Below are 19,894 nucleotides of genomic sequence, written 5' to 3'. Positions count from 1 at the left end.
GGCGATAGAGCAACCGCCACCCTTCTATAGGTCACCCTTTCAAAAGCGTGGCGGTAGCTCAAAAAGCGTGGCAAAAAGCTATCGCCACGCTTTTTTCAACTTTTTGCCACGCTTTAAAAGCGTGGCAATAGACATGTTTTCTTGTAGTGACGGTGATGCCCTACATACAGCTTGCCATGGAAAGGAGTAAGAAGGATTGGATGAATGTAATCAGAAAGTAGAGATTCGAGAGGAGCACAGCATCTACATATGCCTATCTGAAATTCCCACCATGGAATTATATGAGTAACTATCAACTATTTACTATTTTATTTTCTGTTTATTATTTATTTTCGAACTTATCATAAACCATTTAATCTGCCTAACTGAGATCTACAAGGTGACCATAGCTTTCTTCATACCAACAATCTCTGTGGGATCGACCCTTACTCACGTAAGGTATTACTTGGATGACCCAGTACACTTGCTGGTTAAGTTGAACGGAGTTGTGAACCATGGCATTGACACCAAGTTTTTGGCGCCATTGCCCGGGAAAGAAAAAGCAATGAATTTTACAAAATGCAATAACATATGAATCACAATTTCGTCCACCAATTATACTACACCTACTTCCAAGTTTGATGGAAGAAGCATCTCAATTCCCACCATTGGGACAAATAACTTTGAGCTGAAACCTCAGCTAGTTGCTCTAATGCAACAAAACTACAAGTTTCATGGACTTCCATCAGAAGATCCCTATCAGTTTTTAACTGAGTTCTTGCAGATCTGTGAGACTGTAAAGACGAATGGAGTAGATCCTGAAGTCTACAGGCTCATGCTTTTCCCTTTTGCTGTAAGAGACAGAGCTAGAATATGGTTGGATTCACAACCTAAGGATAGCCTGGACTCATGGGGTAAGCTGGTCACGGCCTTCTTGGCTAAATTCTTTCCTCCTCAAAAGCTGAGCAAGCTTAGGTTGGATGTTTAGACATTCAAACAAAAAGATGGTGAATCCCTCTATGAAGCTTGGGAAAGATACAAGCAGCTGATCAAAAGGTGTCCTTCTGACATGTTTTTAGAATGGACCATATTAGATATATTCTATTATGGTCTATCTGAGTTTTCCAAAATGTCATTGGACCATTCTGCAGGTGGATCCATTCACCTAAAGAAAACTCCTGCAGAAGCTCAAGAACTTATTAACATGGTTGCAAATAACCAATTCATGTACACTTCTGAGAGGAATTTTGTGAATAGTGGGACGCCTCAAAGGAAAGGAGTTCTTGAAATTGATGCACTGAATGCCATATTGGCTTAGAACAAAGTGTTGACTCAGCAAGTCAACATGATTTTTCAAAGTCTGAATGGATGGCAAAATGCATCCAACAGTACTAAAGAGGCAGCCTCTGAAGAAGCTTATGATCCTGAGAACCCTGCAATAGCAGAGATAAATTACATGGGTGAACCTTATGTAAACACCCATAATTCATCATGGAGAAATCATCCAAATTTCTCATGGAAGGATCAACATAAGCCTCAACAAGGCTTTAATAATGGTGGAAGAAACAGGCTCAACAATAACAAGCTTTTTCCATCATTTTCTCAGCAACAGATAGAGAATTCTGAGCAGAGCCCTTCGAATTTAGCAAACTTAGTCTCTGATTTGTCTAAAGCCACTTTAAGTTTCATGAGTGAAACAAGGTCCTCCATCAGAAATTTGGAGGCACAAGTAGGCCAGCTGAGTAAGAAAGTCATTGAAACTCCTCCCAGTATTCTCCCAAGCAATACAGAAGAGAATCCAAAAGGAGAGTGCAAGGCCATTGATGTAATCAATATGGCTGAATGCACAAAGGAGGAGAAGGAAGAAAATCCTAGTGAGGAAGACCTCCTGGGACGTCTCTCAAACAAGAAGGAGTTCCCTATTGAGGACCTGAAGGAATCTGAGGCTCATATAGAGACCATAGAGATTCCATTAAATCTCCTTCTGCCATTCATGAGCTCTGAAGATTATTCTTCCTCTGAAGAGGATGAAGATGTAACTGAAGAGCAAGTTGCTCAATATATAGGAGCCATCATGAAGCTAAATGCCAAGTTATTTGGTAATGAGAGGAAGTATGAAAAGCTTCTCTTAGTACAGAGTCAAACAGAGCCTCCACAATCAAACTCTAAGTTTGGTGTTGGGAGGCCACAAAGTTTGGTGTTGAACCCCCACATTCAAACTCTAAGTTTGGTGTTGGGAGGTCCCAACAATGCTCTGAACATCTGTGAAGCTCCATGAGAGCTCAATGTCAAGCTTTTGACATTAAAGAAGCGCTTATTGGGAGGAAACCCAATTTGTATTTATCTAATTTTATTTTTCTTTTTTTATGTTTCATTAGGTTCATGATCATGTGGAGTTACGAAAAAAAATACTAAAATTAAAAACAGAATCAAAAACAGCAGAAGAAAAATCACACCCTCGAGGAAGGACTTACTGGCCTTTAAACGCCAGTAAGGAGCATCTGGCTGGCGTTCAACGTCAGAACAGAGCATAGAGCTGGCGGTGAACGCCAGAAACAAGCATGGAACTGGCGTTCAACGCCAGAAACATGCTGCACATGGGCGTTGAATGCCCAGAACATGCATCACCTCGGCGTTTAAACGCCAGAATTGTATGCAAAGGCGTTTTACATGCCTAATTGGTGCAGGGATGTAAATCCTTGACACCTCAGGATTTGTGGATCCCACAGGATCATCTCAGGATCTGTGGACCCCACAGGATCCCCACCTACCTCAACTCACCTTCTCCCTTCTTCACCAATCACCTTAATCCCTCGTCTCCATCATCTCTTCACCACTCACATCCATCCATCCTTCCCACCCAAACCCACCCTACATGGCCGAAACACAAACATCTCTCCCTCTCCCCCATATCTTCTTCTCCTTCTTCTATTCTTTCTTCTTTTGCTCGAGGGTGAGCAACATTCTAAGTTTGGTGTGGTAAAAGCATAGCTTTTTTGTTTTTCCATAACCATTGATGGCATCTAAGGCCAGAGAAACCTCAAAAAAAAAAGAGAAAAGAAAGAGAAGAGAAAAGAGAAGACAAAATCTTCCACATCTGAGTCATGGGAGATGGAGAGACTCATCTCAAGGGTCCATAACTTAGTAGAAGAGCATTTGACTGCACATCAAGAGAGCATGAGAAATTCCCTCATCAAGAAATCCCTGAGATACTTCAGGGGATACATGTTCCTCCACATAATTATTGGAAGCAACTAAGGGTAGGAACACCAAAATCACTAGGGGATCATGCAACAGAAGTAAGGAAGAGACATAGAGGAGCTCAAAGAGCACCATTAGTTCTTCAAGAAGGCACCACCCTCACTAAGGTGGACTCATTCCTTGTTCTTATTTCTCTGTTTTTCAATTTTTATGCTTCATGTTTATTTTTGTTTTGTGTCTCTACTTCATGATCAGTAGTATTTAGTAACTATGTCTTAAAGTTATGAATAATTCCATGAATCCTTCACCTTTCTTAATTGAAAAAAATGTTTCTAATTCAAAAGAACAAGAAGTACATGAATTTCGAAATTATCCTTGAATTTAGTTTAATTATATTGATGTGGTGAAAATACTTTTTGTTTTCTGAATGAATGCTTGAACAGTGCATATTTTTGATCTTGTTGTTTATGAATGTTAAAATTGTTGGCTCTTGAAAGAATGATGAACAAAGAGAAATGTTATTGATGATCTGAAAAATCATGAAAATGATTCTTGAAGCAAGAAAAAGCAGTGAAAAACAAAAGTGGCGAAAAAAAATTTATTAGAAAGAAAAAGAAAAAAAAGCAAGCAGAAAAAGCCAATAGCCCTTAAAACCAAAAGGCAATGGTAAAAAGGATCCAAGACTTTGAGCATCAATGGATAGGAGGGCCCAAGGAAATAAAATCCACGCTTAAGCGGCTAAATCAAGCTGTCCCTAACCATATGCTTGTGGCATGCAGGTCCAAGTGAAAAGCTTGAGACTGAGTGGTTAAAGTCGTGATCCAAAGCAAAAAGAGTGTGCTTAAGAGCTCTGGACACCTCTAACTGGGGACTCTAGCAAAGTTGAGTCACAATCTGAAAAGGTTCACCCAGTCATGTGTCTGTGGCATTTATGTATCCGGTGGTAATACTGGAAAAGAAAGTGTTTAGGGCCACGGTCAAGACTCATAAAAGTAGTTGTGTTCAAGAATTAACATACTTAACTAGGAGAATCAATAACACTATCCTAAATTCTAAGTTCCTAGAGAAGCCAATCATTCTAAACTTCAAAGGAGAAAGTAAGATGCCAAAACTGTTCAGAAGCAAAAAGCTACAAGTCCCGCTCATCTAATTAGAATTAATATTCATTGATATTTTGGAATTTATAGTATATTCTCTTCTTTTTATCCTAATTGATTTTCAGTTGCTTGGGGACAAGAAACAATTTAAGTTTGGTGTTGTGATGAGCGGATAATTTATACGCTTTTTGGTATTGTTTTTAGGTAGTTTTTAATAGGTTCAAGCTACTTTTAGGGATGTTTTCATTAGTTTTTATGCTAAATTCACATTTCTGGACTTTACTATGAGTTTGTGTGTTTTTCTGTGATTTCAGGTATTTTCTGGCTGAAATTGAGGGACCTGAGCAAAACTCTGATAGGAGGCTAACAAAGGACTGCTGATGATGTTGGAATCTGACCTCCCTGAACTTGAAATGGATTTTCTAGAGCTACAGTACTCCAAATAGTGCTCTCTGAACGGCGTTGGAAAGTAGACATCTAGAGCTTTCCAGCAGTATATAATAGTCCATACTTTATTCGTGATTAGATGACATAAACTGGCGCTCAATGCCAGTTCTATGTTGCTGTCTGCAGTAAAACGCCAGAAACACGTCACGAACCGGAGTTGAACGCCCAAAACACGTTACAACTTGGTGTTCAACTCCAAAAGAAGCCTCAGCTCGTGGATAGATCAAGCTCAGCCCAAACATACACCAAGTGGGCCCTGGAAGGGGATTTATGCATCAATTACTTACTCCTGTAAACCCTAGTAGCTAGTCTAGTATAAATAGGATAGTTTACTATTGTATTAGTGGTCTTTTGATCATTTGGTCTTGTGACCACATGGGGGCTGGCCATTTGGCCATGCCTAAACCTTTCACTTATGTATTTTCAATGGTGGAGTTTCTACACACCATAGATTAAGGGTGTGGAGCTCTGTTGTACCTCAAGTTTCAATGCAATTACTATTATTTTCTCTCCAATCCGATTTATTCCTGTTCTAAGATATTCGTTGCACTTCAACTTGATGAATGTGATGATCCGTGACACTCATCATCATTCTCACCTATGAACGTGTGTGACTGACAACCACTTCCGTTCTACCTTAAGCCGGGCACATATCTCTGGGATTTCTTAACCGGAATCTTCGTGGCATAAGCTAGAATTGATGGCGGCATTCAAGGGAATCCGGAAGGTCTAAACCTTGTCTGTGGTATTCTGAGTAGGATTCAAGGATTGAATGACTGTGATGAGCTTCAAACTCGCGATTGTGGGGTGTTAGTGACAGACGCAAAAGTATCACTGGATTCTATTCCGACATGATCGATTTCTCGATAACTGAATAGCCATGCTGTGACAGAGCGCGTTGAACATTTTCACTGAGAGGAATGGACTGTAGCCATTGACAACGGTGATGCCCAACATACAGCTTACCATGGAAAGGAGTAAGAAGGATTGGATGAAGACAGTAGGAAAGCAGAGAGATGGAAGGGACAAAGCATCTCCATACGCTTATCTGAAATTCTCACCAATGAATTACATAAGTATCTCTATCTTGATTTTATGCTTTATTCATAAATCATTTATAACCATTTGAATCTGCCTGACTGAGATTTACAAGATGACCATAGCTTGCTTCATACCAACAATCTCTGTGAGATCGACCCTTACTCGCGTAAGGTTTATTACTTGGACGACCCAGTGCACTTGCTGGTTAGTTGTGCGAAGTTGTGATATAGAGTATAGATTGCAATTGTGCATACCATGTTGATGGCGCCATTGATGATCACAATTTCATGCACCAAGTTTTTGGCGCCGTTGCCGGGGATTGTTTGAGTTTGGACAATTGACGGTTCATCTTGTTGCTTAGATTAGGTATTTTTCAGAATTTTTAAGAATGAATTCTAGTGTTTCAAGGTGATGTTCTTATCATCACCAAAGCTGATTGATCTTCATCAATTTAGCTCTTGAATGCAATGTCCTGCTGAAGCTTGGCTAGCCATCTCTAATTCCTTTAGACTGAAGCTTTAGACTAACATTGCATGATTCTTATAATTCTTATTAAGAATTTTAAATCTCTTTATTTTCTTTTTCCACATAATTTTCGAAAAAACCAAAAAAATTACAAAATCATAAAAACCAAAAATATTTCTTGTTTGAGTCTAGTGTCTCATTTTAAGTTTGGGGTCAATTGCATGTTTCTGTTCTTCTTGCATTTATCATGTGTCTTCATTGATCTTCAAGTTGTTCTCGATGATTTACTTGCTCTGATCTTTAAATTCTCTTGTTTTGTGTGTTTTGTTGTTTCTCATATGCATTCTCAATTTGTTAGTGTCAATAGTATACAAACTTCTAAGTTTGGTGTCTTGCATGCATTGTTTTTTTTATTTTAGTTGTATTTTGATTTTTCCTCATCATTAAAAATTCAAAAAATTTTTAATTTGTGTCTTTTCAAGTCAATAATACAGAGAATTGAAGATTCAGAACATACATCAGAGGAATTACACAGAAAAAGCTGGGCGTTCAAAACGCCTAGTGAAGAAGGAAAACTGGCGTTTAAACGCCAGCCAGGGTGCCTGGCTGGGCCTTTAACGCCCAAAAGGGTAGCAATTTGGGCGTTTAATGCCAGAATGTATACCATTCTGGGCGTTTAACGCCAGGATGGCACAAGAGGGAAGATTTTGTTTTTAATTCAAATTTTTTCAAGTTTTCAAAATTTTTCAAAATCAAACCTTTTCAACATATATTTTCAAAATCAATTTCTTTCCATTTTCAAAAATACATGCTAACAATTAATGATTTGATTCAACATTTCAAGTATGTTGCCTTTTCTGTTGAGAAAGGTTTAATGTTTGAATCATATCTTTTCTTGTTAGCCAAGTCATTGATTTTAAAAATCAAATCTTTTTAAATTGTTTTTCAATCATATCTTCTCAATCATATCTTTTTAAAACTATATATTTTCAATCATATCTTTTTAATCACATCTTTTTCAAAATAAGTTTTCAATCATATCTTTTTGATTTCTAATTTCAAAATCTTTTTCAAAAATCACTTTATCTCTTTCCCAATCATATTTTTCGAAAATCATTCTTCAATATTTCAAAATGTTTTTAAAATCCTTTTAAATTTATTTTCGAAAATCTCTTCCCCTCTTCTCACATCCTTCTATTTATGGACTAACATGCACAATTCGAACTCTATCTTTCTAAGTTCGAATTCTTCTACCTCTTCCTTCTATTTTTCTATTCCTCTGACACCTCAAGGAATCTCTATACTGTGACATAGAGGATTCCATATTTTCTTGTTCTCTTTTCTTTCATATGAGCAGGAGCAAAGACAAAAGCATTTTTGTTGAGGCTGACCCTGAACCTGAAAGGACCTTGAAGCGAAAGCTAAGAGAAGCTAAGGCACAACTCTCTGTAGAGGACCTAGCAGAATTCTTCAAAGAAAAAGACATGGCAGCCGAAAACAACAACAATGCCAACAATGCAAGGAAGGTGCTGGGTGACTTTACTGCACCTACTCCCGACTTTTATGGGAGAAGCATATCTATCCCTGCCATTAGAGCAAACAACTTTGAGCTTAAGCCTCAATTAGTTTCTCTAATGCAACAGAATTGCAAGTTCCATGGACTTCCATTGGAAGATCCTCATCAGTTTTTAGCTGAATTCTTGCAAATTTGTGACACTGTCAAGACCAATGGGGTTGACCCTGAGGTCTACAGACTTATGCTATTCCCTTTTGCTGTAAGAGACAGAGCTAGGATATGGTTGGACTCACAACCTAAAGAAAGCCTGAACTCTTGGGAAAAGCTAGTCAATGCCTTCTTGGCAAAGTTCTTTCCACCTCAAAAATTGAGTAAGCTTAGAGTGGAAGTCCAAACCTTCAGACAGAAGGAAGGTGAATCCCTCTATGAAGCTTGGGAAAGATACAAACAATTGATCAGAAAGTGTCCTTCTGACATGCTTTCTGAATGGAGAATCATAGGTATCTTCTATGATGGTCTATCTGAACTGTCCAAGAGGTCATTGGATAGCTCTGCTGGAGGATCTCTTCATCTGAAGAAGACGCCTGCAGAAGCTCAAGAACTCATTGAAATGGTTGCAAATAACCAATTCATGTACACTTCTGAAAGGAATCCTATGAACAATGGGACGAATCAGAAGAAAGGAGTTCTTGGGATTGATACTCTGAATACCATACTGGCTCAGAACAAAATATTGACTCAGCAAGTCAACATGATTTCTCAAAGTCCGTCTGGAATGCAAGCTGCACCAGGCAGTACTAAAGATGCTTCATCTGAAGAAGAAACTTATGATCCTGAGAACCCTTCAATGGAAGAGGTGAATTACATGGGAGAACCCTATGGAAACACCTATAATCCTTCATAGAGAAATCATCCAAATCTCTCATGGAAGGATCAACAGAGACCTCAACAAAGTTTCAACAATAATAATGGTGGAAGAAATAGGTTTAGTAATGGCAAGCCTTTTTCATCATCTTCTCAGCAACAGACAGAGAATTCTAAGCAGAACTCCTCTGACTTAGCAACTATAGTCTCTGATCTAATCAAAACCACTCAAAGTTTCATAACTGAAACAAGGTCCTCCATTAGAAATTTGGAGGCACAAGTGGGTCAACTGAGTAAGAAAATTACTGAACTCCCTCCTAGTACTCTTCCAAGCAATACAGAAGAAAATCCAAAAGGAGAGTGTAAGGCCATCAACATGGCCGAACTTGGAGAGGAGAAAGAGGCAGTGAGCGCCACTGAGGAAGACCTCAATGGACGTCCACTGGCCACCAATGAGTTCCCTAATGAGGAATGACAAACCCCATTTTTAGGGTTTATCTTGTATTGATTTTAGGGGATTTTATAACCTTTCAGCCACATTTATTCAATGAAATAGCATGGTTTTGTATATTCTCCTTTAATTGTGCTTAAGAGTGAAAACATGCTTTTTAGGACTTAAAATAGCTAAATCTAATTCTCCTTGATTCTATTAGATGCCTTGATATGTTTGTTAAGTGGCTTAAGGTTTAGGAGGCAAAGATTGGATCAAGGGAATGAAGAAAAAGCATGTAAAGTTGGAGAACTCATGAAGAAATGAAAGAACCGGAAAGCTGTCAAGCCGACCTCTTCGCACTTAAACGACCATAACTTGAGCTACAGAGGTCCAAATGATGCGGTTCCAGTTGGGTTAGAAAGCTAACATCCGGGGCTTCGCAACGATATAAGATTTGCCATAGTTGCTACAAGTATGGTGGCGCGCACGCGCAAAGTACGCGCACGCGCCGTTGCTGCCATATGGTCCACTTAAAGTAAAACGTGGCCAGCGATTTTAGAAGCCTTGTGGGCCCAATCCAACTCATTTCTGATGCTATTTAAGCCAAGGACTGAAGAGGAATCAACTAACTTTTAGCCATTAGTCATAGTTTAGTTTTAGAAGTAGTTAGAAGTAGTTTCTAGAGAGAGAAGCTCTCACTTCTCTCTAGAATTAGAATTAGGATTAGGTTTAGTTCTTAGATCTAGGTTTTCATTCATTCATTCTTCTACTTCTACTTCTCAATTCTTTGTTGCTACATTCATCTTCTTCTATTCTTTTGTTGTAATTTCCTTTATGTTGTTCGTACATTTTGTTGTAGATCTAGTATTGTTCTTTCTACATTCTTCCAATTCAATAAGACGTAATTCATAATAAATGTGTCTTCTTTGCTCTTCCATTGTTGATCTCTTGTTTTTGTAGTTATAGATTCCTTTAATTCTTGCATTTAATAATGTTTACTTCTATTGCACTCTATGTGTTTGTTGAAATGTCTCTTTTAGTTTTAGTGTAGATTTTGTTCCTCTTGGCCTAGGTAGAGTAATTAGTAACTCTTGAGTCATCTAATTCCTTTGTTGATTGATAATTGGAGAGATTGCTAATTGATTTGAATGCCTCTAAAGCTAGTCTTTCCTTTAGGAGTTGATTAGGATTTGAGGAATCAAATTGATTCATCCACTTGACTTTCCTCCATGGTTAGAGGTTAACTAAGTGGGAGCGGTGGACAATTTGTCATCACAATTGAGGAGGATAACTAGGATAGGACTTCTAGTTCTCATATCTTGCCAAGAGCTTTGTTAGTTGTTAGTTTATTTTCTTTACCATTTATACTTCTTGTCCAAAAGCTTAAAAACCCCAAATATAATTCACAACCAATAACAAGACACTTCATTACAATTCCTAGGGAGAACGACCCGAGGTTTGAATACTTCGGTTTATAAAATTAGGGGTTTGTTACTTGTGACAAACAATCTTTTGTATGAAAGGATTTTTGATTGGTTTAGAAACTATACTTGCAACGAGAATTCATTTGTGAAATTCTAAACCGTGAAAAATCCGTTCGTCATAATGGCGCCGTTGCCGGGGAATTGCAATGGTGTTATGTTATTGGTTATTGTATATATGTGAATATTGTGAATAGCTTGATTTTTGCTTTATTTGCTAGTTGTAGAGCTGTTTCTCTTGTTTTCTATTAGCTTTTGATTTTTATTTCCTCTTGCTACCATGAATTCTCATTTTGGCTATGAGTGTGATTACAATTATGTTGTAGGTGATGAGGACTATAATAGAGATATGTATCAAGAATGGGATAATCAAAGGTGGGAAGAGCCATATGCTTATGATCAATCCTCATGGCAACAACCCCCACCAATGCACTATGAAGAAGAGCCATTTTTAGATGCATATCAATCCAATGGCTATGGTGAATCTCCTTGTGATTTTCAAGAACCACCACCATATGCCTATGAGTCATATCCTCAACATGAACTTCAACCACACTCACAAGCCTATTTTCAACAAACACCTCCATATGACCATGATCCTTACCCACCATACCAACCTACTTTTGAACCATATGAGCCATACATGGAACCACAATTCCAAGATTACTCCCAAGAACCACCTCAATACACACCACCACCTTACCAAGAAGAACCACCTTCCTATAATGAACCCTTTCTCCAAGACAATGAACCCTCTTATCCACCCCAATCTCTAATGGATGAAACCCTTGATGTTCTTCTTCAAGGGCAAGATGAAATGAAAAGGGATGTGCAACAATTTGTAGCTACCATGACCAAGGTAGTAAATCATTTAGCCTCCCAATGCTTGAATATTCAAGGAACTCCTATAGCTACATGTGAAGGATCCAAGGAAGAGCATAGCATGAAGGAGAGATTGGAGACTCCGGTGGAGAAGGAGGAAGGCTACTTTGTGTTAGAACAATTGGAGAAGCCTATGATTATTGAAGAAAAGGAAGAAGTGGTTGAAGACTTAGGAGATGCGGAACCTCCATGGGAAGCTAAAATCAAAGAAAATCCCTCCAAGAAGAGTAAATTTGATGTTGAGGAGGAATGTGCACAACCTCCAAGGCATATTCTATATGAAGACTTGGAGAGAATGAAGCAAGAATTGAGTTCCCTTGGTGATGAAGATCATGCATCCAATCTTCTTGGTGAAGAATCCTTTGAATTTGAAGAACCTTCTCCCAATGAATTTGAAAGTGATGTGGAGGTAGATTTCTCTCAACCTCCCATTTATAACTTGAGTGATGGAGAAGAGTTAGATGAAGTTGATGAACAAAGGATTAAGAATGAAGAAGTTTATGAAGAGGTGGAGATTGACAAGGAAGCAAACAAGGGAGTGGAGTTTACTAGCACATTGGAAATACCTCTCCCCAAGCCACCACCATCCACTCTCTCATTCAAGTGGGTAAATTCCTTATACTCAAGCTTTATTATTCCCCTTGAATATGGTTTGCTTGAAACGGATGGTCAACTTAGATATATTTGTGGCTTTAAGAGTAAAAAGGAGATGGTTAGTGGTTGGAAATTCCATCCTAAGTTCACCATGGTTACATGTCCAAAGCTTGATAGCAAAGGTTGGTGTATAACTAGAGTACATGGGTCTAGAAGGATGTTTGGTCACCTTGTTGAGAATTCACCTTGCTCACCACCCACATGGATTAATGATAATCAACTTGGAGATGGGTGTGAAGACAAAATATGGGATCCGGGAACACATGAGGATCAACATTGGGAGCCCATGGTTTGTGAAGAACTCCATCAAAGCTTGGAGATATTAATCTTGAATGATGGAGCTTATTGGAAGTCCAAGCATTGGTGGAAGTTCCAAGATGAGTACAAGCACAAGCCACCTTGAGAGAAGCTCCCCATAAGTCCAACTTAAGGACAATAAATAAAAGTGCTAGGTGGGAGACACCCTACCATGGTAAAATCCTTGCATTTTTTTCTTTTTGTACATATTGGTAGAATTGGTTTAAATTCTTGTTTTGATTGATTTGATGAGTTTATTTGGTATTTTAGTATGTTAAATAAGGTTTTATGGTGTTTTGGTAGCTGTTTGGAGGTTTGGAATGCTTGGATTGGTGCAAAAACATAGCAAAAATTTTTGAAAAAAAAAAAAAAAAACAGAGCACCATCCACGCGTACGCGCACTGCATGCGTACGCGCACATCATGCATTTTGGACCATCCACGCACGCGCGCCATGCGTGCGTACGCGTGGATTGAGAAGTTCCACATTTCATACATTTTCCAGAGAGTTATGGCTATGCCACGCCAACGTTGTGCCTTTGGCACAACCCCACTTGCGCGTACGCGCACATGACGCGAACGCGCCACTCTCGAAATACACCATCCGCGCGCGCGTGGCATGCGTGCGTACGCGCGGATTTCCTTCCTTCACTACATTTCTTTTCTTCTCTTTTTTCCATTTCTTTTCTTCTCCTTTCTTCTTTCCTCCTTCTACCCCTCATCCAACACTTCCAAACACCATGGATAACCATTTATTTTAGTTAGTTAATTAGTTAGTTTTAGTTTAGTTTTCATTTTATTTTCTCTCTTTTCATTACAAGTGTTGGATTATTAACTTTGTTTACTACACATTGTTGCCTCCTTATTGCCTAAATGCTAATTTAGCATTAATGTCTTTAGATAATCTTTGTTGGATCCTATGATTGAGGTTATATTTTGCTACTTGGTCTTGAGTTTTTCATGCTTATCTTTTGAAAAAGACCAAGTGATGATAATTGCCTTCGCGCTTGTAACTCTTCTTGAATTACATGATTTGGCCACCATGTGATTTGAGCCTTATTTTGTGATTAGGCAACCTCTTGATGATGGATGATGATGTGCATTTACCTTAATACATGGTATTTCATGATCATATGCATCCATATGTGTTCGACTTGAATGCTTTCATGCTTCTTTAATGCTTGTTTGACCTTACAAGTTTACTTAAAGCATCTCAAGCATACTAGAACGAGTAAAGTGCATGCTTCTTTGGTGACATAGCTTTTTATGCTAATGTGTGTTCTAAACCGCGCAATTTAGAATTCACACACCTAATATTTCTTAATGTCACACTAATTCACTCACTCAATTCTAGTGATTTACCTCATTCCAACAAAGTATGCTTCCTTGCTTTTATATCTTCTCATCTTATGGTGTTATATTTTTGTTTTTCATAAATGATGCACCACAAGCAATAACGGAAGCAAGACTAAGAACACGTAGCAATCCGGAGAGTCGCCGTACCCCCTTGCTCATCTTTGAGTGCACCGAGGACGGTGCAAACTTTTAAGTGTGGGGAGGTCGTCCGACCGATCGGCGATTTTGGGTGACAAGTTTCTAATTCCAACACTTTTGCATTTCATTCTAGGATTTTAGGATTTTTACTTGCATTCTCTTAATTTTTGCATATGTATACACAATAAGCTTAGTCAAAATAATGAAATTTTTCAAGGATTTCTATCTATAGGGCACCAATTGATTTGAGTGAAAACTTTTCATAGAACTTGCTTGAATTATATATCTTGTGGATCTTGTTTTTGAGCTAATAACACAAGCAAGTGAGATTTGAGCCTAATGGTGTGGTTACATCCTATAACCACTTATTTCCCTTCTTGTGTGCATTATTCTCTTTCTATGAATGTAATCTTGGATTTGTTTGATTCTTTATGTCCATTATTTTGTGTATTCATGCATTTATATGATTGAGGCCATCATTTCATTAGCTCACTTACCCAAATGGCCTTACCTTTTATCTTCCTTTGTTAGCCAATTTGAGCCTACGATTAACCCACCTGTTCCTAATTTTAGCACATTACAAGCCTTGAAGCGAAAAACAATAAATGTCCTTATTTGGATCTTTGATTAGCTTAGGCTAGTGTGTGTGAGTATCATTTAAGTGTGGGAACCTTGGGACATTGGGTGAATAAAAAGGTAGTTTTGTATTTTTATTGAAAATATTGGGAATTGGGTACATACTCATGTATTGATCAATGTAAAACCTCATGCATTGAGGTTCTTGTATATAGAAAGAAAAAAAATGAGAAAAACAAAAGAAAAAAAAGAGAAAAAGAAAAAAAATAATATGGAAAAGAAAAAGAAAAAATAGAAAAAGAAGGAAAAAGAAGAAAAAGAAAGAAATAAAAAGGGGACAAAATGCCCCAAAGCAAAGTGTAGCTCAATAAAATCAATGCATGAGTGTTGTGAAATGAAAAGGGATACATGAGTATGTGAAAAAGTGAAAAATGGGTAGTTAGATTAGAACTTAATTGTATAGGATGTCATAGGTTAGGTGGGAAGTCTAAGCTTATCAAAGATTCAAATTTCAAACTCACTTAACCAAATATGCATCCTACCTTGACCCTAGCCCCATTACAACCAAAGAAAAGACCTCATGATACTTGTATGCATGCATAAAATATTTGTTGATTGTTAGAAGAAAAACAAATCTTAGAAAGCATGATTAGGAGAGAATTGAGTGAATCAACCCTAAACACTTGAGTGAATAGAGTGCAAATACATCCGGTGAGGGTTTGATGCTCAGTTACATGTTTCCACCAATGATCATCTCCTTTCATGCAAGTTTGTAAAAATATTTAATAGCTCAATTCAATTATGGTTTGGCATGGTTGTTAATACCTTTTGCCCTTGTGCTTATATATACTTCTTGGGAATTAATTTACTTTGACCAAGCAATTGCATTCATGTAGATAGTTGCATATGGATAGATTGCATTTAGTTAGTTTTCATTGAATAAATGTTGATCCCTTTGCTTTCTCTTGGTTTAAGCATGAGGACATGCTTGGTCTAAGTGTGGGGAGGTTGACAAACCCCATTTTTAGGGTTTATCTTGTATTGATTTTAGGAGATTTTATAACCTTTCAGCCACATTTATTCAATAAAATAGCATGGTTTTGTATATTCTCCTTTAATTGTGCTTAAGAGTGAAAACATGCTTTTTAGGACTTAAAATAGCTAAATCTAATTCTCCTTGATTCCATTAGATGCCTTGATATGTTTGTTAAGTGGCTTAAGGTTTAGGAGGCAAAGATTGGATCAAGGGAATGAAGAAAAAGCATGTAAAGTTGGAGAACTCATGAAGAAATGAAAGAACCGGAAAGCTGTCAAGCCGACCTCTTCGCACTTAAACGACCATAACTTGAGCTACAGAGGTCCAAATGATGCGGTTCCAGTTGGGTTAGAAAGCTAACATCCGGGGCTTCGCAACGATATAAGATTTGCCATAGTTGCTACAAGTATGGTGGCGCGCACGCGCAAAGTACGCGCACGCGCCGTTGCTGCCATATGGTCCACTTAAAGTAAAACGTGGCCAGCGATTTTAGAAGCCTTGTGGGCCCAATCCAACTCATTTCTGATGCTATTTAAGCCAAGGACTGAAGAGGAATCAACTAACTTTTAGCCATTAGTCATAGTTTAGTTTTAGAAGTAGTTAGAAGTAGTTTCTAGAGAGAGAAGCTCTCACTTCTCTCTAGAATTAGAATTAGGATTAGGTTTAGTTCTTAGATCTAGGTTTTCATTCATTCATTCTTCTACTTCTACTTCTCAATTCTTTGTTGCTACATTCATCTTCTTCTATTCTTTTGTTGTAATTTCCTTTATGTTGTTCGTACATTTTGTTGTAGATCTAGTATTGTTCTTTCTACATTCTTCCAATTCAATAAGAGGTAATTCATAATAAATGTGTCTTCTTTGCTCTTCCATTGTTGATCTCTTGTTTTTGTAGTTATAGATTCCTTTAATTCTTGCATTTAATAATGTTTACTTCTATTGCACTCTATGTGTTTGTTGAAATGTCTCTTTTAGTTTTAGTGTAGATTTTGTTCCTCTTGGCCTAGGTAGAGTAATTAGTAACTCTTGAGTCATCTAATTCCTTTGTTGATTGATAATTGGAGAGATTGCTAATTGATTTGAATGCCTCTAAAGCTAGTCTTTCCTTTAGGAGTTGATTAGGATTTGAGGAATCAAATTGATTCATCCACTTGACTTTCCTCCATGGTTAGAGGTTAACTAAGTGGGAGCGATGGACAATTTGTCATCACAATTGAGGAGGATAACTAGGATAGGACTTCTAGTTCTCATATCTTGCCAAGAGCTTTGTTAGTTGTTAGTTTATTTTCTTTACCATTTATACTTCTTGTCCAAAAGCTTAAAAACCCCAAATATAATTCACAACCAATAACAAGACACTTCATTACAATTCCTAGGGAGAACGACCCGAGGTTTGAATACTTCGGTTTATAAAATTAGGGGTTTGTTACTTGTGACAAACAATCTTTTGTATGAAAGGATTTTTGATTGGTTTAGAAACTATACTTGCAACGAGAATTCATTTGTGAAATTCTAAACCGTGAAAAATCCGTTCGTCAAGGAACCATGGGAATTTGAGGCTCACACTAAGACCATAGAGATTCCATTGGATTTACTTCTGCCATTCATGAGCTCTGATGAGTATTCTTCCTTTGAAGAGGATGAAGATGTCACTGAAGAGCAAGCTGCTAAATACCTTGGAGCAATCATGAAGTTAAATGACAAGTTATTTGGTAATGAGACTTGGGAGGATGAACCCCCTTTGCTCACCAAAGAACTGGATGACTTGACTAGGCAGAGGTTACCTCAAAAGAGACAGGAACCTGGGAAGTTTTCAATACCTTGTACAGTAGGAACCATGACCTTCAAGAAGGCTCTGTGTGACCTAGGGTCAACCATAAACCTTATGCCTCTCTCTGTAATGGAGAAGCTAGGGATCTTTGAGATACAAGCTGCAAGAATCTCACTAGAGATGGCAGACAATTCAAGAAAACAAGCTTATGGACTTGTAGAGGATGTTCTGGTAAAAGTTGAAGACCGTTACATCCCTGCTGATTTCATAGTCCTAGAGACTGGGAAGTGCATGGATGAATCCATCATCCTTGGCAGACCCTTCCTACCCACAGCAAAGGCTGTGATTGATGTTGATAGAGGAGAAATGATCATTTAAGTGAATGAAGAATCCTTTGTGTTTAAGGCTCAAGGATATCCCTCTATAACCATGGAGAGGAAGCATGAAGAGCTTCTCTCAAAACAGAGTCAAACAGAGCCCCCACAATCAAACTCTAAGTTTGGTGTTGGGAGGCCACAACCAACTTCTAAGTTTGGTGTTGAACCCCCACAGTCAAACTTTAAGTTTGGTGTTGGGAGGTTCCAACATTACTCTGAGTATCTGTGAGGCTCCATGAGAGTCCACTGTCAAGCTAATGACATTAAAGAAGCGCTTGTTGGGAGGCAACCCAATGTTATATTTATCTATTTTTCTTTTCTTATTTTATGTTTTTTGTAGGTTGATGATAATAGGAAGTCACAAAATCAATTGAAAAAGCAAAAACAAAATGAAAAATAGAAAGAAAAATAGCACACCCTGGAGGAAAACTTGCTGGCGTTTAAACGCCAGTAAGGGCAGCAAATGGGCGTTTAACGCCCAGTCTGGCACCATTCTGGGCGTTTAACGCCAGAAAGGGGCACCAGACTGGCGTTAAACGCCAGGAAGGGGCAAGAAGCTGGCGATAAACGCCAGAAATGGGCACCAGCCTGGCGTTTAATGCCAGAATTGGCATAAAGAGCATTTTTGCTCGCCACTTGGTGCAGGGATGAATTTTCCTTGACACCTCAGGATCTGTGGACCCCACAGGATCCCCACCTACCCCACCACCCTCTCTCTTCTTCACCCATTCACCAATCACCTCAACACCTCTTCCCCAAAAATCCATCACCTATCAAATCCCACTATTCTCCTCACCACTCGCATCCATCCTTCATAAACTTACCTACCTCACCATTCAAATTCAAACCACTTTCCCTCCCAACCCACCCTCACATGACCGAACCCTACCCCTCTCTCCACCCCTATATAAACCTATCTTCACTCCTTCATTTTCACACAACCAAAACACTACTTCTCCCCCTTGGCCGAACCACAAAGCCACCTCTATCTCCTCTATTTCTTCTTCTTCTACTCTCTTCTTTCTTCTTTTGCTCGAGGACGAGCAAACCTTCTAAGTTTGGTGTGGTAAAAGCATTGCTTTTTGTTTTTCCATAACCATTTATGGCATCTAAGGCCGGAGAAACCTCTAGAAAGAGGAAAGGGAAGGCAAAAGCTTCCACCTCCGAGTCATGGGAGATGGAGAGATTCATCTCAAGGGTGCATCAAGACCACTTCTATGAAGTTGTGGCCATGAAGAAGGTGATCCCCGAGGTCCCTTTCAAACTCAAAAAGAGTGAATATCCGGAGATCCGACATCAGATCCGAAGAAGAGGTTGGGAAGTTCTTACCAACCCTATTCAACAAGTCGAAATCTTAATGGTTCAAGAGTTCTATGCCAATGCATGGATCACCAAGAACCATGATCAAAGTGTGAACCCGGACCCAAAGAATTGTCTTACAATGGTTCGGGGGAAATGCTTGGATTTTAGTCCGGAAAATGTAAGCTTGGCATTCAACTTGCCCATGATGCAAGGAGATGAACACCCTTACACTAGAAGGGTCAACTTTGATCAAAGGTTGGACCAAGTCCTCATAGACATTTGTGAAGATGGCGCTCAATGGAAGAGAGATTCAAGAGGGAAGCCGGTTCAACTGAGAAGGCATGACCTCAAGCCCGTGGCTAGAGGATGGTTAGAGTTTATCCAACGCTCAATCATTCCGACTAGCAACCGGTCCGAAGTTATTATAGACCGGGCTATCATGATTCATAGCATCATGAGTGGAGAGGAAGTAGAGGTTCATGAGGTTATATCCCAAGAACTTTATAAGGTGGCGGACAAGTCCTCTACCTTGGCAAGGTTAGCTTTCCTTCATCTCATTTGTCACCGCTGTTATTCAGTTGGAATTGACATAGAGGGAGACATCCTCATTGATGAAGACAAGCCCATCACTAAGAAGAGGATGGAGCAAACAAGAGATTCCACTCACCATGAAATCCCTGAGACACCTCAAGGGATGCACTTTCCTCCACAAAACTATTGGGAGCAAATCAACACCTCCCTAGGAGAATTGAGTTTGAACATGGGACAACTAAGGGTGGAGCACCAAGAACATTCCATTCTCCTCCATGAAATTAAAGAAGATTAAAGAATCATGAGAGAGGAGCAACAAAGGCAAGGAAGAGACATTGAGGAGCTCAAGCACTCCATAAGATCTTCAAGAGGAAGAACAAGCCGCCATCACTAAGGTGGACCCGCTCTTTAATCTCCTTGTTCTTTATTTTTCTATTTTTCGAAAATTATGC

The 19,894-nt window shown here is 38.7% G+C and overlaps 2 non-coding genes across 2 annotated transcripts; both read right to left on the bottom strand.

Annotated features, from left to right (window-relative positions):
- Positions 1-946: 946 nt before the first annotated feature.
- On the bottom strand, positions 947-1,050 carry LOC112764536 (small nucleolar RNA R71). The gene has a single exon (XR_003183237.1). It is a non-coding gene; the product is annotated as a small nucleolar RNA R71 (small nucleolar RNA).
- A 7,069-nt stretch (positions 1,051-8,119) lies between these two features.
- On the bottom strand, positions 8,120-8,227 carry LOC112762742 (small nucleolar RNA R71). Its single transcript, XR_003182756.1, has one exon. It is a non-coding gene; the product is annotated as a small nucleolar RNA R71 (small nucleolar RNA).
- Between the last annotated feature and the right edge of the window lie 11,667 nt (positions 8,228-19,894).

This window comes from Arachis hypogaea, chromosome 2 (assembly GCF_003086295.3).
Source record: "Arachis hypogaea cultivar Tifrunner chromosome 2, arahy.Tifrunner.gnm2.J5K5, whole genome shotgun sequence".
Classification (NCBI taxonomy): domain Eukaryota; kingdom Viridiplantae; phylum Streptophyta; class Magnoliopsida; order Fabales; family Fabaceae; genus Arachis; species Arachis hypogaea.
The sequence above is the reverse complement of the archived record's forward strand: the minus strand, read 5'-3'. Positions and strand labels throughout refer to the sequence as shown.